Below are 22,421 nucleotides of genomic sequence, written 5' to 3'. Positions count from 1 at the left end.
CTGTTCCTGGCTGGGGTGGAGATTGCCTTTACAGAAGGTAAGTACTGTAGAAAATATAGGGACAGAGTGATCTCCTGGACGAGTTTCGATCGCCTAGATGGGTCGGAGAGGAATTTCCCAGATTTTTTTCTCCCAAATTGGCCATTGGGTTTTTTATCTGGTTTTTCGCCTCTCCCGGGAGATCACATGGGTTCGGGTGGATGGAGAGTGATAGAAGATTTGAGGTTAGGATCAGATCAGCCATGATCTTATTGAATGGTGGAGCAGACTCGAGGGGCCGATTGGCCTACTCCTGCTCCTATTTCTTATGTTTTGATAGCTTCTAGACACGGTGTAAGTCGAATTTGCTCTTGGAATATTGCATATGCATAAGGAATATAGGCATATGTAGTATTTCCTATACTGGGCTGAATGTTTCACGCAAGTACAAGTGCTAAAGGACAATGTCAGGGTGAGTTATGAATGGATAGCTTAAGACATTGAGGTGAGGAGGCAATCACCTATGTTCCGAATGAGGTGTTTTCCTCTAAAACGATCTGATTATGGGATGCACAGGATGAAGATTTAATATGCTGTAGATTAGTATTGGCATTAAATCTTAACTCCGGTAATAATGGAGCACCGTGGATCTGCAATTTCAGATGCGCCATTTATCATGCATATCTTGCCCATTTGCTGCACTGTCGGAGGGGCCGTCTTTCGGATGAGACGTTTAAACCGAGGCCCCATCTGCCCTCTCAGGCGGACATAAAAGATTCCACGGCACTATTTCGAAAAAGAGCAAGGGGAGTTCTCCCCGGTGTCCTGGGGCCAATATTTATCCCTCAATCAACATCACTAAAAAACAGATTATCTGGTCATTATCGCATTGCTGTTTGAGGGAGCTTGCTGTGCACAGATCGGCTGCTGCGTTTCCTACATTACAACAGTGACTACACTTCAAAAAGTACTTCAGTGGCTGTAAAGCGCTTTGGGACATCCTGAGGTCATGAAAGGCGCTATAGAAATACAAGTCTTTCTTTTTTTTCAATGTTCTAGTTTTACATTTTGCTCAGTGATCATTGCCTTTAGGACATTACTGAAAACCGGAACCAGCTGGTTTCAAACCTCCATGGAGAATCCCATTAAATAGCGGTCAAATTTGCTGCTTCCTTCATCCCGTCACCAGCAGTCATCAAAGAAGAAGTAGTTCAGCCTTATGAATCCTGGTTGGCATCGGGAAGCGTTCGGTAACACCCATGGTTTTGTTTGACAATGGCTGAATAGCCAGGAGAGACTTGCGTATTATTTCTTTGATGTGATGCCTGTGAATTTGCAAACTGTGGGCTCACAAACGAATAAAAAATGTTTTTGTCGATTGATGTTTCACGAAGACAGTGCCCCTTTAAAAGCCATAACAATTTTAATTTCAGGAAGAAAAAGGTGCTAAGTTGTTCAGCTAATAAAATGTTGAATTCCTGTTGTGTTTTTAAATAAGGAGAGATTTTTTTTTAACAAAGTTTGCTGAACACACACCTTAAGTGCAAATTCACAGCTCTGTTGGCAGCATACACTTAGAATTAGCTGTCTGCCTCTCGCGCACTGCGGGCTAATTCCTCAATTGCACTTTGCATTTCTAACTGGTCAACTGTAGACTATGGCAGAGTTTTCAAAAGGAGCCATTTCCTTGAGTAACTAAATAAAAACAGCTTAGAATTACACGTGGAGAAGTATTTACGGTTGGAAAACTGCAATTATAATTCAAAAAAATATGAATTTTCACAGAGGTGTCGATTCTTCATAGTCGGTATACAGACTCTGAACACACAAGGCTGGATTTTTTTTATTCATTCACGGGATGTGGGCATTGCTGGCCATTTATTGCCCATTCCCTAGTTGCTCTTGAGAAGGTGGTGGTGAGCCGCCTTCTTGAACCGCTGCAGTTCCATGTGGTGAAGGTTCTCCCGCAGTGCTGTTAGGGAGGAAGTTCCAGGAATTTGACCCGGCGACGATGAAGGAACGGCCGATATATTTCCAAGTCAGGATGGTGCATGTGACTTGGAGGGTGCAGCTGGAGGTGGAGGTGTTATTTGTTTTTGAATCAATGGTTGGAAAAAGTATCCCCGAGCCTCTGCGTATCTCACAGCCAAGAAGTGGAAGAAATCCTATGTGCGGCCAGATGTGTAAAATGCCCTTAAAACCATTGAGAGAGGAAGAGAGCCTTAGGAACATCTGTGATGGAGCAGCCCGGAGATCAGCCAAGAAGTAAAAATTGGGACATCCACAGAAAGACACAGAAAATGTCAGTCTGCATAACCCTTCCAGGCCTGTCCAGCTTCAAGAGAGATGCTAACCTGGCCACCACATTGTTGGACAGTAAGTACCGTCTATGTACGCGATCCTGCAGATTAGTCCTCTTTTGGAAGTAACGTCGCTTATCGATACTATCTTGTAAAATAAAGTGTAAGGCTGCTCTCCTGTGCAGTAAATTGTATAGCAGGTGGGGAGCTCAACTAGCCACTTGGAGTAAACTATTTAAGACCTGCTTCCAGCTGGCTGTGTTTAAAGTTATTGTTCTTTAGCATCACTGCTGCATGGTTTGAGATTACTAGGTCTTTAATAATATGAAGTGAGTACTGAGTCAGCCAATGAGTTGGAGGTGGGGCGCGACTTATGGCACAATTTACAGAGTCTATTTTACAGCAAACCGAATCTATTTAAGCAGAATCTATTTAAACAGTCTAATTTACAGCAGAGTCTATTTTACAGCAAACAGAATCTACATAAACAGAGTCTATTTAAACAGTTTAATTTACAGCAAACAGAGTCTATTTTACAGCGAACAGAATCTATTTAAACAGAGTCTAGTTAAACAGTCTAATTTACAGCAAACAGGGTCTATTTAAAGTGTCCCTACGAACTACAGCAAACAGAACTCATGACCGAAACTACAGCAAGGTCTCCCAATAAAAGCTGGATTATTTCTCCAGCAAAATGCAGTGAGTGGAGGATAGTACAAATGATGTGCGTGAAATCAATCCTAGTCACGTACAGCAGCACAGTCTCCAGGCATGATTGATGGGGGAATTACTCGATCAGCTCCGTTCCGTCTGGGAATAGTAGTGTCACTATATACAGCCTAAAGAATATTGGTAGCCATTAGGGCAGATAAGTGCACCACCATGATGACCAGTGTCTGACAAGCTGCAACATGCCCTAATCCCCACCCAATGGCTGAAGTTAGCAGAGAGACGTGAACACAGGCAGGACTCTGCGTTCATTGTGGAGGAAACCACTTTGCACCAGTTAGCGGTTAGCCATGACTGAGATGCACCCAGGTAACCACTTGAAGGGCTAAATGAGAGAGAAAAGGGCAAGTGACTATAATCCATCCGAATTTAAATTAAAGTACCAGGAGTCATCAGAAGTTACAAGATGCAGATTCTTAGAAAAAAAAACAAAGAGGAAAAAAGTTGTGAAATGAGTGCTGTCACAGAGATACTCTATGTCGATCTAAAGATTGCACATGGGACTTTGAGAAGTACCTGCTTAAAGAAGCAAATGTGAGAAAATATAGAAAAGCACAAATTGTTTGCAAAATAAAAAACAAGAAATAAAAGTAAATCCAAATGACTGAAATAGATCTACAGACACCTACAAGAAGCAGGTATTGTTTCTCCACTTCACCTCGGAGTCTCCGTACATGAGGAACACTGTAGAAATGCAAGCTGTTGTCATTGTATGGGACTTGCTAATAAGCCGAGGATGCATTGTTAGCATCTTGTAATTAATGCAAAACTTGCACCTTTCCTTTGCGGTTAAGTACGACTCTCTTTGCTGAGCTGTCTTGCTGTATGAATTGGCAAAGGAGGATTAAATTAAGACAACAGGGCACCAGACTTTTGCTCCTGACATTGAAACTGTCAGATTGACTAATCTAAAGGTAGAATTTATTGTTCTCGTAAATACTTAACATATTTGTACAATATTCCTCTCGGCTATGTTAACATCTGGTAAAGTGTTGAAGCTTCAGCCTTGGTCCAGTGGTAGCAGGCTTGTCCGTTTTTTCCGATCCCTCCGTGGCCTCCCTCCCTATCTCTGTAATTTCCTCCAGCCCCACAACACCCCCGAGATATCTGCGCTCCTCCAATACTACCCTCTTGAGCATCCCTGATTATAATCGCTCAACCATTGGTGGCCGCGCCTTCTGTTGCCTGGGCCCTAAGCTCTGGAATTCCCTGCCTAAACCTCTCCGTCTCTCTACCTCTCTCTCCTCCTTTAAGACGCTTCTTAAAACCTACCTCTTTGACCAAGCTTTTGGCCACTTGCCCTAATTTCTCCTTATTTGGCTCGGTGTCAAATTTTTACTGTCTTTTAATACTCCTGTGAAGCGCCTTGGGACGTTTTACTACATTAAAGGCGCTATACAAATACAAGTTGTTGTAGGTGTTGTTGTTTTGAGTCAAAATAAGAGCTGCACTGTGGGAGGTGCAACCTTTCAGATGAGACGTTAAACCGCCGTCTGCCGGCTCAGGTGGATGATAAAGATCCCACGGCACTATTCAAAGAAAAGCAGGGGAGTTGTCCCGGTTTCCTGGACAACATTTCTCCCTCTAGGTTACGTGGCCGTCATCTCGTTGCTATCTGTGGGACTTTGGCTGCCATGTTTCTCGACATGACCACAGTGACCACACTCCAAAAGTGCTTGATTGGCTGTAAAGCACTCTGGAGCATCCCGAGGCCCTGAAAGATGCTACATAAATTCAAGTACTTCCTTAAGCGTTTGTACAAGAATAGTTCCATCCCTAGTATTACCCTTTAGTGAGTATTACCTTCATTTATCCTTCAAATGAGATTGGAAAGAATATGAAACTGTATCCTCTTACGCAGTCAAGGTCCCACATTTTATTAATTTTAAATAAATATTGGAAAATAATTTCTATCCAGCTGCCGGTGATGTTTCTGAGCTCAGTCTTTTGTTCCCTTGTCTTGGGTTGATCTCCATGCTTGTTTTTGCTGGTTTCCATGGTTTTCCTCTGATATCTCTCGGCTTCTTTTTTCTCCATTGATTGTTTATGATCCCTTTTGCTGCTCTGCAATTTTTATGTTGTTGCTGGCTGTGGGGAACCTTCTCGCTCATGGCATTAATCGGGCTTCTTTGTGCCCGATACGGCTCCACAGCAATGCTTCACATAAACCCCTCTGACTGTTGGCTCAGAATTTCTGGGGGAGTCCAGAACAAAAAGAAAGAAAGGCTTGCATTTATATAGCGCCTTTCATGACCACCGGACGCTCCAAAGCGCTTTACAGCCAATGAAGTACTTTTTGAAGTGTAGTTACTGTTGTAATGTAGGAAATGCAGCAGCCAATTTGCACACAGCAAGCTCCCACAAACAGCAAAGTGATAATGACCAGATAATCTGATTTAGTGATGTTGATTGAGGGATAAATATTGGCCCAGGACACCGGGGATAACTCCAGGACACCGGGGATAACTCCAGGACACCGGGGATAACTCCCCTGCTCTTCTTTGAAAAATAGCCCCCTGGGATCTCAGTGCCCTGAGAGAACAGGCGGAGCCTCGGTTTAGCGTCTCATCCGAAAGTCGGCACCTCCGACAGTGCAGCTCTCCACTGGAGTGTCAGCCTAGATTTATGTGCTCAAGTCCCTGGAATTGGAACTTAAACCCACAACCCTCTGACTCAGAGGCGAGGGTGCTACCAACTGAGCCACAGATGACACAAGGGGGCAAAACCTTAAAATTAGAGCCAGGCCGTTCAGGGGTGATGTCAGGAAGCACTTCTTCACACAAAAGGTGGTGGAAATCTGGAACTCTCTCCCCCAAAAAGCTGTTGAGTCTAGGGGTCAATTGAAAATCGCAAAACTGAGGTTGAGAGATTTTTGTTGGGCAAGGGTGTTAAGGGATATGGAACCAAGGCGAATAGATGGAGTTAAGATAAAGATCAGTCATGATCTAATTGAATAGTGGAACAGGCTTGAGGGGCTGAAAGGCCTCATCCTGTTCCTTTGTTTCTTGAATATCATATTCACAGGGATGAAACGTCAATATTTTAAAATATAATCATAGAGTCATAGGCCTAGAAATTCATTGTAGCCACTTTTGGGGCGGTAAAGTTGGGCGGCCGCTAAAGTTTGCGCCCGGCGCAAATTCGAAGCCACTTCTCCGATATTCATTAGCTTCGCCCTAAGAGTTTGCTCGAGCGCTAAAACTGGCGATGCATGCCTCTCTTTAGGCGCTAAGCCGGAGGTGCTGAGCGAGAGCGCCGAGGCCGGGCGCAGCGCAGGTGCGGCCATTTCTTGATTGACAGCAGACACCCTGGCGCCGGCCAGCTCTTAAGGGGGAAGGGTCGACTTGGTCTGCTGCCACGCCCTGGATAGTGGAGCCCTGCAGCTAGGCCTGAACACTGCTGCTGGACCCAAATAGCGCCTGAAACCATGGAGAAGGCCCGTGAACGAGCGCAGCACTTCTCAGAGCTTGATCTGAGGGTGCTGGTTGGTGCTGTGGAGAAGAGACGCCATATTTTGTTTCCGGGCAATGGCAGGAAGCCGCCGGCCTGCATCTACCGGATAGCCTGGAGGCATGTTGCCACCAAGGTGTCATCCAACAGCGAGGTCCCCAGGAGCAGTGTCCAATGCCGCAAAAAGCTAAATGACCTCGCCAGGATTGTCAGGGTGAGTACCCTTTCCAGTGTCCTCCTCATCCTTGCATGTGCACCTCACATTATGGGCAAAGGGACCTGAAAGCCCTAATGGCCAGCCCTCATGCAGCAGCTATGGGACACTCATGAACATCAATTGCACATTGTGCACTTAACACACTGGCCAGGCTATTCGACCATGGGAGGCAGTGCACACAAGATCAGGGCTACACACTGGCCAGGCTATTCGACCATGGGAGGCAGTGCACACAAGATCAGGGCTACACACTGTACCTAGAGGCCATCCTTTCTCTTGCAGGCCAAGCTGGCCAATAATAAGAGGAGCCGGACTGCGACCGGGGGAGGCGGACCCCAGATCCAGCCGCTCACCGAGCTGCAACATCGCGTGGAGCGCATCATGGGTGCCCGGGTGATTGGCCCCGTTGCATCTGGAGATGCCGACCCTGTTCTGGGCACCAATGGTAAGGACATCACCTTTTGGACCTCTCTCGTCCCACTTGCGCATCAGACCTACATCCTTTGCCACTGTCCGACCAATGCGCTGAATGCCACCACTCATGCATCCCTCGCTGACGCCCTCTCCTCACTCTAAAGCTACTCTTGTGCCTTCCTGCTTTCAGATGGTGAGGAGGAGGTCCCTGAAGTTGCCAGTGACAGCCCCTCAGAAGAGGAGGAGGAGGAGGAGCAAGAGGAAGGCGGCCCATCAGGGGAACCCTCAGCCGCGGCAACCCATGCCAATGTAGGGGACACGTCTTCCCTGGAGGGGAGCGTGGGGGAAGTGTCGGAGGGGAGGGGAGCTCCTGGGACCAGCGGCCTGCAGAAACGCGGGAGGGGGGTGGAAGCTCAGCGGCCTTCTCCCCAGAGGGGGGAAGGGTCAGAGGGGAGTCCAATTGCTGGGCCCAGCGGCGTCCAGCAACGCAGGAAGGGTCGGCCAGCTCGGCGGCCTTCTCCCCAGAGGGAGAGTCCGGCCTCCAGTCCGGAGACGGCCAACACCGAGGAGATGCGCCGCCTCGAGGACTTGTCCGCGGACTCGGAGCGCCGGCACACGGAGCTCATGGGGATAGTGGCACGGTTGCCTGAGGCCATCGAGTCCCTGTCTCGGAGTGTGACTGAGTTCGGGGCCTCACAGGCCACCAGTCGGGCGGAATTCGGGGCAGCTCAGGCAGCGAGTGGCCAGGTGATCAGTGGTGCCGTGCAGTCACTGGGTGCTCTGATGCGGTCACTGAACAGGTCAACACGGGCACTCACTGCTGCCACACTCGCTGTGTCAGCCAGGCATCGCCAGGGCACACGGCGCGCTGCAGCAGCACAGCGGTCTGTCCCTTGGCAGATTGGTGCGCATGCTGCAGTGCTGGCCCGGCCGAGTGCCAGTGTCTCAGGCGACCAGCGAGCGCCTGCCATCCGCCAGCTTGCCCCCATTCCTCCAGCCACCACTGCCACTCCCCCAGTGGAGCTGCCAGGAGCTGCGGCAGCGACTGATGCTGGCCAGCCACAGCTGCAGCATTCACCAGCCGGCCCCTCGACGGCCAGACCTCGTCTAGGCCGACCCCCAAGGGCATCTGCCGTCACGACATGTGCCCCTCAGGAGCCTGCCCCCAGCCTTGCAGCAGCCAATGGCCTCACTTTGAGGAGGAGCAGCAGGGCGTGCAGGGGCCGCCAAAGTTTGCAGAAGGCATCGCCCTCGCGGGCCACTAAGTAGAGGGTGTGTCCAAATGTTGTGTTTTCTGGAATGTGTGTTTTGTGAAGGCCGAGGATTTTTGTTTACATCTTTTGTTAATGCTCCCCAGGTTGTGGGAGTGAGTCATGTGTGTGAGTGTTTTTTGGGGGTTTCGTCTGTTTTTGGTTTTCATGTGGGAAGGGCCCTGAGTTTGTACAATAAACCATTTTATTTATTCACATTGTCCATGTTTGATCTTTGAAGTGTTTGTTGCCTTAACCGGCTGATGGCTTGCGGAGTGGCTGCAATCATGTTCTTTCATTGGCACAAGCCATTCCCTGACAGGGGGCCTAGAAGTGACGGTCAATAAGCCGCCGACGGGCGGCCCTTGGACCTTCTGCCTCCCTCCTGGGCTGGTACTCCTCGTCCTCCTCCTCCTCCTGCTCCTCCTCCTGAGGTGGTGGTCCAACGTGAGGTGGCAGTGCTTGAGTCCTGCGGATAGCCAGGTTGTGCAGCATGCAGCAAACGACGACGAATTGGGAGACTCGCTCCTGCGAATACTGGAGGGCTCCCCCGGAGCGATCCAGACAGCGGAACTGTTGCTTGAGGACGCCGATTGTTTGTTCTTTGATGTTCCTAGTCGCTTGATGGCTCTCGTTGTATGCCTCTTCAGCAGGGGTCGTGGGCGCGCGGAGCGGGGTCATGAGCCAGGTACACAAAGGATAGCCTTTGTCCCCGATAAGCCATCCTCTTGGGTGAGGCTGTGCCTGGAACATGTCAGCCACAGTTGTCTGTCGCAGGATAAAGGCATCGTGGCTGCTGCCTGGAAAGCGGGCATTGACAGCTAGGATGCGCTGCCTGTGGTCACACACCAGCTGGATGTTGAGGGAATGGTAGCCCTTCCGGTTGCGGTAATCCTCGGCATGCTCCAGAGGTGCCCGCAAAGCCACATGCATGCAGTCAATGGCGCCCTGCACCATGGGGAAGCCCGCTATTCTTGCAAATCCCACTGCACACTGCTGCTGCTTGTCCAGGGTCATGGGGAAGGAGATGAATTGACGTCTCCTTCTGAAAAGGGCATTGGTCACCTGGCGGATGCAGCAATGCACAGCGAACTGGGAGATGTTAGCGATGTCCCCAGCAGCGGATTGGAAGGAGCCGGTGGCATAGAAGTTGAGAGCCACTGTCACCTTCACTGCCACCGACAGAGACGTCCTGCGCATCAGCTGTGGACGCAGATCTCTGTGCAGCAGCTGGCAGATGTCTGCAACCACCTCCCTTCTGAATCGCAGCCTCCTAACACACTGCGCGGCAGACATGGTCAGATAGGAGGACTGCTGGCGGTATACCCTGGGTGGGTAAGGCCTCACTTGGCTACGCCTGTTGCCCCCTCTGCATCTAGCCAGGGCTGCCACTCTCTCACGGCGTCTGTAAGCCCTTCCGGCATAAGGCTGAAACTCAACGTTGGCACCCAATGCAGCCCCCATTATATGCTGGCAAACACTGAGATCTCAATGAAGGCAAAGATAATTGCTAAGCTCTGGCCTGAGCCAAAAATACCTGTCCTAGTGTTGGGCCAAAGCAGTAAGCTCTCCTCCTTGGCCTCTCTCCAAAAAACCGTTGCACAAGAGTGAATCCTGCAAAATGGCTGGCCTTTATAGTGCAGGGTAAGTGCCCTTTAGCTTGCGCTCCCCGCGGCCCACCTCGGCTGTGTACCGTTCCACTTCACAGTTGCTAGGGCCGCCCGGCGCACAATGGGGTGGCGCGAGTGACGTTCCGGTTCCGGGCGCACAAAGGGCGTTGCACGACGAAATGACGTCATGATCTGCGCGCGCAGCAGGGCGCGCGCTAAGACTTTGCGCCGGCGCTAAATGTCTACTGAAGTTGGGGCGAGGCGCAGATCGCGCTGCGCCCGGGCGCTAAGCGCCTAGCGCTCGCGATCTACTCCTCCTAAGGCGCTAACGGCTGGCGCGCCCAACTGAATTTCTAGGCCATAGAGTCATAACAGCACAGAAGGAGGCTATTCAGCCCATCAAGTCCGTGCTGGCTCTCTGTAGAGCAATCCAGTCAGTCCCATTCCCCCGCTCTATCCCCGTAGCCCTGCAAGTTTATTTCCCTCAAGTGCCTATCCAGTCTCCCCTTGAAAACATCTCCGCTTCCACCACTTCCGTCGGCAGCGAGTTCCAGGTCCTCACCACTCGCTGTGTAAAAAAGTTTTTCCTCACGTCCCCCCTGTATCTCTTGCCCAAAACCTTAAATCTGTGTCCCCTAGTCCTTGTACCATCAATTAGTGTGAACAGCCTTTCCCCGTCTAGCCTATCCAAACCTGTCATAATCTTGTACACCTCTTTCAAATCTCCCCTCAACCTCCTTTGCTCTAATGAAAACAGATCTAGCTTCTCCAACCTGTCCTTGTAGCTAAGATCCCCTGTTCCCGGAACCATTCTGGTAAATCTCCTCTGCACCCTCTCAAGGGCCTTCACATCCTTCCTAAAGTGTGGTGACCGGAACTGGATGCAATACTCCAGTTGTGGCCTAACCAGTGCTTTATAAAGGTTCAGCATAACTTCTCTACTTTTATACTCAATACCTCTATTTATGAAGCCCAAGATCCCATATGCTTTGCTAACCACTCTCTCAATATGTCCTGCAACCTTCAGGGACCTATGCACATTAACTCTGTAGGGGGTTTTGCTACTTGCTTTGGCCGGTCGGTTATGTCTCCAGCTGCCTTATCTCTGAGCGGTTCGGCTCGCTCAACCCTTAGTTCTGATCCCCGGGCTTATTGGCAGATAGCGATATAGACAAACGAGCAGACCAGTGGTTTGGTACAAAGAAAACCAAAATTTATTAACAGAGAAAATAAGATAACAATACTATACAAAAGGCTGATATGAATGCAGTACACTTACACTTAACAGGGGAGGAGAAAACGGCACATCGAGGGAAAATGGCTAAAATGACAATTCAGCAATCCTCTTAACTCCCACCCTCTACTCCTAGCTAGATTATCTTGCGATGGGTCAGAAGTATAATGCTCACCAGTCTGAGATGTTGAAAGAAAAGCCTTGCTCTTTTGCCCTGTTGCCTGCCGATGTCACGTGGTCCCGCTGTTGCACAGACTTCACCATCCAGGTAGAGATACCCCAGTAATTAAAAGGTCTCTGACAGGGTAGCCTTCCTCTCTGGGCGGGCTCTCCTTCGATGGTCTTCTTCCTTGGTTGATGGCGAGGCAGGGCGCAGGAGGTGAGGCGAGAGAGAGCGAATGGCTTCTCGAGCAGCCATAGTTATACCCCCCCTCGGTAGCCCTTATCTCTACGCTCAATCAGCTCATTCTTTTGTCTGATTTGAGCGGGCTGGAATTAAACAAAAGGTATCGATCTTGGCCCATCGACTTGGATGGCCGGTAATCGGTTCCTGCCGGTTCTGCAGCTGCTCTCCTTTGTCCAACAGGTGCTTTGATGGGGGCCAGCCCCGTCTCGGTGGCCCCGCTGATTACTTTGATTGTTTGAGCAAACACCTTGATGGCCTTTATGCATAGGTCTGATTGTAATTGGGTTTGTCCCAAATGCATATGCAAAAGTCTTGTCTGGTTTCGTGATCTCCTTGCTGCAGACATTGAAATGCACAAGCTGTTAGCTTGCCAGGGTCCGAATTAAAGCTGACAGGCTTTCGGTCATGAGGTCTGACCGCAGCCATTTTTTTGTGCCCTGGATTTTAAAACTCAGTCTGACCAGGGTTTCTTTTAAAAACCAAATAAATCTTTGGTGGTGGGGGGGGAGATGTATGAAATTTTCGAATCCTTCAACTCCCTGGTCCCTCTGTCCCTGCACACTCTTTAAAACTGTGCCATTAAGTGTATATTGCCTCTTCCTGTTCCTTCTGCCAAAATGCATCACCTCACCCTTCTCTGTATTAAATTCCATCTGCCACTTGTCTGCCCATTCTGCTAGCCTTTCTATGTCCTGTTGCAGTCGATTGGCATCATCCATACTGTTTGCCATACCCCCAAGTTTGGTGTCATCGGCAAATTTAGAAATTCTACTCTGTATTCCAATATCCAGGTCATTTATAAATATCAAAAAAAGCTGTGGCCCCAGCACTGACCCTTGGGGAACACCACTGTCTACCATCCTCCAGTCTGAAAAACAGCCATTTATCACAACTCGCTCTTTTCTGTCCTTAAGCCAATTCCTTATCCAAGCTGCTACTGACCCACCTACTCCATGAGCCTCAATTTTGTTAACCAGTCTTCTATGTGATACTTTGTCAAATGCCTTCCTAAAATCCACGTAGACAACACCCATTGCATCCCCTTTATCAATCCTCTCTGTTGCTTCATCAAAACATTCAATTAGATTAGATTAGAACACGTTTAATATTGGGATCTCTACTATCCTAGTGTATGCCTGGACATCTGGTACAAACTGGAGCAGACTGATTCGATGACCCAGCAATGGGTCCATCTTGATGAATCTGTGTTTCTGTGATTCATTAAAATTACCAGCCATTTCATCGATTAATTTTCCTTTGCCAATATTGTTGGGTACTTCCTGTTGTGATGCTATTTGCAATCTGAGTGTGGGGCTCATTGAAACCTCACCCGATGGTCGAGTGCTCTGCTGATACTCACTGTCTGAGGTCACTCGGGATGAATGACCACAAAGGTGAGATACTAAAGGGTTGCCTACACCTGTGGATACATTCACCAACACAAGTTGCTACTTACATGAGAAAAAAGAATTTGGGGGGGGGGGGCAAAGAGTTGATTATTTACATATTTTCTAAAAGATGTGAGCAACAGGTTTTTCACTCATTCAGCAAAATACAACAATAATATTGCAATAATATAGGGCTAAATCACAGATAGCTCAAACTATCTGGAGGTTGACCAAGGATTGGTGTATCACTCCTTCAATGCCGTGAGCTTCAGCAGAACATAGAATGTGTTCAGTGCTATGCCATCATTTAGCTGTTTCCAGGACAGAGTCTCCTCTACCACTCGATGAAAATGGTTCCATTCGCTGAGGAAGTTTCTGTAGGGGGTGGTGTGTGGGTCAGCTTCCCCTCTGACTTCTGAGCAGTTTGAATCGCTCCCACTCCCTTGATTCTAGACCTTGGGCTTATTTGGGGGTTGTGACAAAAGTGCAGTAGACAACTGGTTTTGGTGCAAGAAACTTTGATCTTTATTCAAGAAAGAAAATACAACACAGCAATCTTTTACTCTAATAAAAATGGGGAACACTTCAATACATAGGAGGGAAAATGCAGTAGAAAAATACCTCACCCCTCCCAATCCCACTTCCTAGCTAAGTTGGACTCTAGAGGACCAGGGATAATTCTCACCAAAATGCATCCTTGACAATTGAGCTGGTTTGCGGTTTTGAGGTTCACTGGATGTGTTGGTTGGTTTCTGCCATACCCAGTACACGGTAGAGGACTTTGACTATCTGCTGGTCAGTTTCGCGAGTCCGCTGATGTGGCAGGGTGCGTTTTGGGTCTATGGGGTGAGTACCCACTTTTCTTCGGTAGAGATAGGGTTTAGAGTTCCTTTTATGTAAAAATCTTACCTGGGGTAAGTCAGGAATGGATTGTAGAGTGGAAACTTTCGAATCTTTGCTTTTTCTCCTGAGTTGTTTTTCTTTGGTCGTGGTGGTTCAATATTACCGGATTGGTTGGCGGTAATATTTTGTTGGTAGTTTCGTAAGGCTCTTGTTGCCATGGGGTGTCCGACAATGTCCTGGGTCACTGAAGCTGTTGAACTTGGGTGTACGATAGAATGCTGCCCCGTTTCGATGCTTCGGTTTCTCTTGTGTGTTGCTTCTGGGGCAAGTTTTCTGAGAGAGAACTTCTTGAGTTGTCTCGAACTTCTGGAGAGTTGACTTTCTTTAGAAAACAGGCCTTTAATTATACTAATTGGGGCCTCCTAATCTGCGTACCAAATCAGTCCCGGTTTATTGTTTGACTTGGGCAGACTCGTTAAGGTATCTTGATTGAAAAAAATGTGAAAAATGGTTTTGGGATGTTGTACTGTTTAGTCAATGAGTTGTTGATTGCCTAGTTCATTGTCATAGTTATATTTAGGTTTCGAGCATCCTGTCTGAGCCTGAGATTTCTATGTAGGTTGGCGAGGTGATTTGCATTATGCATGTTTTGGGTGGGTCCTGTGTTTTGGGCGGAGACTGCTCCTTCATGGATCAATTGTTAGGATGAATTGAGGTTACGCAGTTCCCCAGACAATTTGATTTACTCCAATATCCAAACTGTCTTTACAGAGGTTGATCCCATTTCCTGTTTGTAATGTTATCTTATATCGTAGTATTAAGAGGCTTACGAGTATATATCATTGAGTACTCTTTATTAGGTCTTGAGTCAGTGCCAGCTCGTATAGTACTGCCGCATGGCCAAGATGGCTTCCTATTTATCCGACTGCCGTCAAGCAGCTGTCTTTACTACAGCTACCGTCAAGCAGCTGTCTTTACTACAGCTACAGTTATCTGTACATCTTTCCCCCTCAACGATGACATAAACAGTAACGGTGATAGATTTGTTCAATGAATACTGCACACCTAAAAAGAATGAAACGTTCGAGAGATTTGTTTTTCGCTCCCGCGGGCAAAAGCAAGGAGAATCCTTTGATGTTTTTCTGACGGACTTAAAAACAAAAGCACAAACATGTAACTTTGGAGCCTTGAAGGAATCGATGATACGCGATCAGGTCCTTTTCAGAATACTTGACAAGAAGGTGAGGGAGAGAATGCTTAGAGACAATGACTTAACTTTGGATGCTGCAGTAAAAATATGTCATGCTAGTGAACTCTCAGCCATGCACATGCAAAAATTTGATGGGAGAACTACAGCAACGGGCGTGAGAGTGCTGGGACTGGACAACCTACCAGTGGATGTAGTACACAGAAGGGACACAAGAGGGCGCACAGAGTTCAGGACTATGACGCCATACGATTGCAGACGGTGCGGCAATAGACACGTGGCAAGACAGTGTCCGGCTTATGGGAAGAACTATGCAAAATCTAAAGGCAGGAATCACTTCGCTAAAATGTGCTTTTGGGAAGAGAAAACCGAAGGTAAAAAGACAGTGCATGCTATTGAGGCTGAAGACACGGAATCGGAGACTTTGTATGTTGGAATGGTGCAATATGACTTAATACAGGGTAAAGATATGGAAAAGGAAGTACATTCCGTAGGACTAAAGACTGAAGTTTGGATAGCCCCCCTGCTGGTAAATGGCACCATTGTTCCCTTCAAGCTAGATACAGGTGCTAAGGCAAACCTCATAAGCTGGAGTGATGCACGGAATCTCAAAGTGAGACCAAAAATACTGAACAAGACAGTGGCTTTGAAGGCGTACAATGGACAAAGTATTGAAACAAAAGGAACGTGTAGGCTGAATGTTAAGGTAAAAAATCGCATTCACCCATTGAAGTTTGTTATAGTGCCTGAAGGACATGAGTTACTGTTGGGGGATAAGGCATGTGTGGATTTGCGCTTGGTAAAACAAGTCTATACTATTAATGAACTGAACTGTGTGCAGAGTGCTCCCCAAGACAGTACAAATATAAAGCATGATGCTATAACACACAAGTACGCGGATGTATTTCAGGGTTTCGGAGCACTGCCCTTTACATACTCCATCAAACTGAGAGATGACGCACAACCTGTGATTCACGCACCCAGGAGAGTTCCGGTGGCCCTCCGTGAGAAACTGCGGAAAGAGCTAGACCGCATGGAGGGACTAGGTGTCATAAAGAAGACTGAGGAACCGACTGACTGGGTAAATTCCATGGTTTGCGTCAATTCAAAAAAGACTGATAAATTGCATGTCTGCATGGATCCCAAGGACCTAAACGCTAATATAAAAAGAGAGCACTATCAAATCCCAAAGAGAGAAGAAATAGTCAGCGAAATGACAGGAGCAAAATTCTTCTCCAAGATGGACACCTCGCATGGATTCTGGCAGCTGAAACTTGATGAAGAGAGTACTAAGCTGTGCACCTTTAACACCCCGTTTGGTCGATACTCTTACCAGCGCCTGCCCTTCGGCATTAGCTCCACCCCAGAAATCTTCCACAGAGCAATGGAGCAAATCATCGAGGGCCTGGATGGTGTGTGGGTGTACGTGGATGATCTGGTAGTATGGGGCTCCACTCAGGGAGAGCACGACACCAGACTGGAAAAAACTCTTCAGAGGATACGGCAGTATGGGCTCAAACTAAATAAAGACAAATGTCAGTTCAGCGTCAATGAAATCACATTCCTCGGGGACAAGATTTCTGCAGAAGGGATTCAGCCAGACAAGTCAAAGGTAAAGGCCATACATGACATGGAAAAACCGAAGGACAAGAAAGGGGTTCAGCGGGCCCTTGGCATGGTTAATTACCTAGGGAAATTCATTCCAAACCTGGCAGTGAAAACCGCTCACTTGAGAAAACTGCTGCACCAAGAGACAGAGTTCCAATTGGGACATGAACATGAGAATGAATGGAAGGGGCTGCTACACATTCTAGCAAGTGAACCCCTACTGAAGTTCTTCTGCCCTGAAAAGAGGACAAAAGTGTCCACAGATGCCTCTAAGGATGGATTAGGGGCTGTCCTTCTACAGGAAGATGAAGGAGAATGGCGACCAGTGGCACATGCGTCACGCTCCATGACGGCTACAGAGTGCCGGTATGCGCAAATAGAGAAGGAGTGCCTGGGCTTGGCATTTGGGTGTGAAAAATTTCATACCTACATCTATGGACTTCCCAAGGTTATCCTAGAAACTGACCATAAGCCACTGCTAGGGATCGCAAAAAAGAATCTGTGTGACATGTCATCACGGATACAGTGCCTAATGATGAGACTACAATGTTATGATTTTGAGCTCACATATGTGCCAGGGACACAAATGTTCATTGCAGATACACTATCCAGGGCTGCGCCTCGTGCCACACAAAACAGTGAAACAGAAGAGGATGTGGCCCTTCATGTGGATATGGTCTATGCAGCATTGCCCGCCTCACAGGAACAACTATCAAAGATAGCCACAGAGACATCAAAGGACCCTGTTCTGAGGAAAGTGATGAGAAATCTTCAAGAGGGTTGGAAGAAAGGGTCATGTAAACAATATCATCATATTCAGTCTGAGCTTTCTGTGGTCAATGGACTACTGCTTAAGTGTGACAGGATTGTAGTGCCCATCTCTATGCGACGAGAAATGCTTAACAGGATACATGAAGGGCACCTGGGTGTAGAAAAGTCAAAAAGGAGAGCACGTGAGGCACTCTACTGGCCAAACATGAACTCCGATATTGACCAGATGATCAGTGAGTGTGCTACATGTCAGGAGTATCACTACAAGCAAACAAAAGAGCCCCTCATTACCACAGAGCTCCCATCACAACCTTGGGAAAAGGTAGGAACTGATATTTTTCATTACGAAGGAAAAGACTATTTGTTAGTTATTGATTATTACTCTAATTATCCTGAGATTGCTCTCCTACCCAGCATCACGTCAAGCAGCTGTCTTTACTACAGCTACCGTCAAGCAGCTGTCTTTACTACAGCTACAGTTATCTGTACACTGTTGCAGCCTTTTCTTGAGGTTACACAGTTCCCCAGACAATTTGATTTTACTCCAATATCCAAACTGTCTTTACAGAGGTTGATCCCATTTCCTGTTGCAGCCTTTTCTCCCTGTACAGGTCCAAACATGCCTTTTTATTTAATCATCCTGAAACTTGTTTAGAAAGAGTCCAAAGTCATTTTCCTTAGGGTTTTCTTCTAGCTTTGGGGGATCTGTGAATTTTGAGAATCTTACATTTCTTTGAATCAGTTCTCGCAAATAGCTCCTCCATTTTCCACAAGGATCCACCATGAGGACTGCTTGCCAAGTCGAGTGCAGGATGTGTCTTAGTGGAGCCAACATGAACAATAGATCTGTCCATCAGTGCGTCAAAGGGGCCTCTGAATGACAGGCCCAAAAAGGCACCACTTTGAACTGAATTCAACACTGTAATTTAGTTGGAATGAAGAGTTTTCTTGCAATGTTCGTTACCCTGGAGCTCATCCAGAAAATATAGCCAATAGTGCCAGGTGTGAGTATTTAGTTATAATATGGGAATATTAGTCAGTGCTGTGTGAAGTAAGAAGCAGTAAGAGTGCGGAGTGAGCTTAAATAGAGGGAGTACCGGTGCAGACCAGTGGGGACTGGTTACAAATAAGGTAACATCAGTCGGGGAGAGTCAGAAGGAAACTATAAGAGAAGCATTTCTGAATAAAGTACTACTTTTAGTAGCTTGTGTCTGAATCTGTCTTGATAGAGGTCGAATAAAGCACCAGCCTCATGATAATCCCTCTAGCATTCCTTGCACATCCAAGGATACCAAAATAATTTTGCTTAGCTGTCAATATTGACAAAAGCCTCCTTCTCCATTCTTGGCCTGCCATGTGTATGAATACAAGTGCTGTGTTTCCGACTTATTCATATTGAAATATTGGTGATAGCTTTCTAAAAGTAGAGTGGGGCCACATAAATATACCCAGGGCTCTTTTCCTTCACTACTTTCCTTTTCTGTTGTGGTAATTTCCATCCGTCAGAATTTTAAATCATGGCAGTTATTCCATAAGACCTATGGGTAGATTTTACCTTCCGTGGTCCTGTCACAGACCGTTGTGGGCCAGCAACACATATTGGATATTAAGGTCACCTCCCCCCTCTGGATTTTTATCCATTTATTTGGCGTATCCTTCAGTTGTGTTATGCTATTTTATCACAAGTTGGCGGACTCCTCCCCTCCTCTGGGATGAGACTGGGGAAGGAGGGCTAAAAGGGTTAAATTATGAGGGCAGGTTGCATAGACTAGGCTTATATTCCCTTGAGAATAGAAGATTAAGGGGTGATCTAATTGAGGCATTTAAGATGATTAAAGGAGTTGATAGGGTAGAGAGAGAGAAACTATTTCCTCTGGTGAGGGGGGGGGAGTCCAGAACAAGGGGGCATAACCTTTAAATCAGGGCCAGGCCGTTCAGGGGTGATGTCAGGAAGCACCTCTTCACACAAAGGGTGGTGGAAATCTGGAACTCTCCCCCCCCAAAAAACTGCTGAGATTGGGGGTCAATTGAAAATTTCATAACTGAGATTGATGGATTTTTGTTGGGTAAGGGTATTAAGGGATATGGAACCAAGGCGGGTCGATGCAGGTCAGTCGTGATCTAATTGAATGGTGGAACCTGGCTCAAAGGGCTGAATTCCTATACTATGGTGCAAAGCTCAATACTGAATATTTAGAGAGAGAAATTATGAAATTTATAGAGAATCCTGACATATACTGATGTGATATTTTAGGAAAAGTTTCAATTTTAATAATCTGAAGTGCTTAGCAATATTGAATAAACGTCGACATGGTACCATCAGTGGTCATCATTTCAGTTCACTGGCCAGCAACAACTCAAACACATTGACATGAATCAGTCATTCATGATAAAAAGACTTATGAAATAATACTGAGCGGCCTGCGGGTGGCGCTGTCCAGGGACTGTATAAATACTCGGGCATGGGCCCAGCTTGCGCAAGACATTCTTAACTGGAACTAGTGAAGGACACAACTAGACCTCAATGTTGTAAAACAGTTGATTAAAGCTTTGTTTAACGCTTAGACCAAGTGCCTCATAGTTTTCTTACAACACACATTGTGCAAGATGGATATTTTAAAACAGCATGCAAAAAAAATGGAAATATATTTTTCACTGATTACATCATTAGAACAGTAACTAGACTTCAAAAAGTACTTCATTGGCTGTAAAGCGCTTTGAACGTCTGGTGGTCGTGAAAGGCGCTATCGAAATGCAAATCTTTCTTTTTGATACAAAATGGTTAGCAAATAACAGAATTAGTTTTTCTTTATCAATGACTAAAGTTGCTTTATCATATTTCCTTTATAAGGCTTCTACTGGGAATAGTACAGCTGTTCTCAGTACAGCATTACTGATAAATAAAAGGAAGAGATTGAGGCTTGTTGGCTATGAGGCAAGATGTCTTACTTAATGGTTTGGCTGTGGCTTAGTGTGTAGCACCCTTTACCTCTGAGTCAGAAGGTTGTGGGTTCACAGTCCCACTCCAGAGACTTGAACACGAATACCTAGGCTGACACTCCCAGTGCAGTGCTGAGGGAGCGCTGCACTGTCAGAGGTGCCGTCTTTCAGATGAGACGTTAAGCCCAGGCCCCGTCTGCTCTCTCAGGTGGACGTAAAAGACCCCATGGCACTATTTTGAATAGGCGCGGGGAAATTATCCCCGGTGTCCTGGCCAATATTTATCCCTCAATCAACATCACTAAAACAGGTTATCTGGTCATTCTTCTTCTTCTTAGGCAGTCCCTCGGAACCGAGGATGACTTGCTTCCACACTAAAAATGAGTTCTCAGGTGACTGATGAGTCCAATGCAGGACCTACAGTCTCTGTCACAGGTGGGGCAGACGGTGGTTGAAGGGGCGGGTGGGTGGGTGCTTGGGTTGACGTGCGCTCCTTCCGCTGCCTGCGCTTGACTTCCGCTTGCTCCCGGCGGAGAGACTCAAGGTGTTCGGTGCCTTCCCGAATGCTTCTCCTCCACTTTGTGCGGTCTTGGGCCAGGGATTCCCAGGTGTCGGTGGGGATGTTGCACTTTTTCAAGGAGGCTTTGAGGGTGTCCTTGAAATGTTTCCTCTGCCCACCTGGGGCTCTCTTGATGTATCTGGTCATTACCACATTGCTGTTTGTGGGAGCTTGCTGTGCACAAATTGGTTGTCGCGTTTCCTACATTATAGCAGTGACTACACTTCAAGAAGAGCTTCATTGGCTGTAAAGTGCTTTGGGATGTCTGGAGGTCGTGAAAGGAGCTATATCAATGCAAGTCTTTTTTTCTCTGGAGAAAATAAGAGCTCTTCCTCCTTGCCTGTTTTTTGACCATTAGAAATAAAAACACTTGCCTTGGCTAAGCCCAGCGTTAGCTGGTGGGAGTAGCATTCTTCCTCTTCCTGACACAGTTAACAGAGGCAGCTACATCGGCCAAATCCCTGAGGGAACTGATCATTCTTTCTTCTCATTAGCTTTGCTAGCTTCATGACCCTCTTGGGAGTGATATTCTCCCTCCTTCTGCCATGATTGAAAGGGATCGCAACACCCCTGAAGGCGTTTCCCCTATGCAATTAGCAAACCGACCGCAGTTTTTCCACAGAGTAATATACTGCCCTTACCTTTTGTCAGCAGGTCAAGTATGTTGCCTTCTGCACAAACAGATTCTTCCACTTGTAGCTAAATAAATGCTTCTAACCACTGTCAAATGATTTAAAATGAATTCGAAGCCAGACCAGCTAGGAGGAAGAAGGAAGGAGGATTTCAAATAATAGCCATAAGGACTGGAAATTGAACTACTGTATCCCTCAAATATAGACGATCGAGGGATGATCTAATTGAGGTATTCAAGATGATTAAAGGATTTAGTTGGGTGGATAGAGAGAAACTATTTAATCTAGTGGGGGGTGGGGGGGGAGTCCAGAACAAGGGGGCACAACCTTAAAATTAGAGCCAGGCCGTTCGGGGGTGATGTCAGGAAGCACTTCTTCACACAAAGGGCAGTGGAAATCTGGATCTCTCTCCGCATAAAAGCTGGGGGTCGATTGAAAATTTCAAAACTGAGATTAATAGATTTTTGTTAGGCAAGGGTATTAATGGTTACAGAACCAAGGCGGGTAGATGGATTTAAGATAGAGATCAGCCATGATCTAATTGAATAGCGGAACAGGCTCTTGGGACTGAATGGCCTCCTCTTGTTCCCAAGGTCCTAACTATGGTAAGGCGTACATAATACTATGCACGGAATTTGGATTAGTAAATTTCCTAACTCTGGATCATTCCTATTTCTATGGGTGCTGTCAGGGCAGCTTCTGACCATACTGAAACGTGAATCAGGTCACTTTGAACTTAGGCAGCACATTAAAGAACACTGTGCAGATGCAATGGTGTTTTTTCTGTCTACTGGTATAGTTGTATGCGTGTGCAGTTGCTGCCCTCCCGATCATCTTCTCCTCCCAGATTCCACTGAAAAGAAGCAACGTGAAAGACTGGTCTA

Source organism: Somniosus microcephalus, chromosome 10 (genome assembly GCF_052327205.1).
Source record: "Somniosus microcephalus isolate GS21.2 chromosome 10, FLI_Smic_1.0, whole genome shotgun sequence".
In the NCBI taxonomy this organism is placed as follows: domain Eukaryota; kingdom Metazoa; phylum Chordata; class Chondrichthyes; order Squaliformes; family Somniosidae; genus Somniosus; species Somniosus microcephalus.
The sequence above is the reverse complement of the archived record's forward strand: the minus strand, read 5'-3'. Positions refer to the sequence as shown.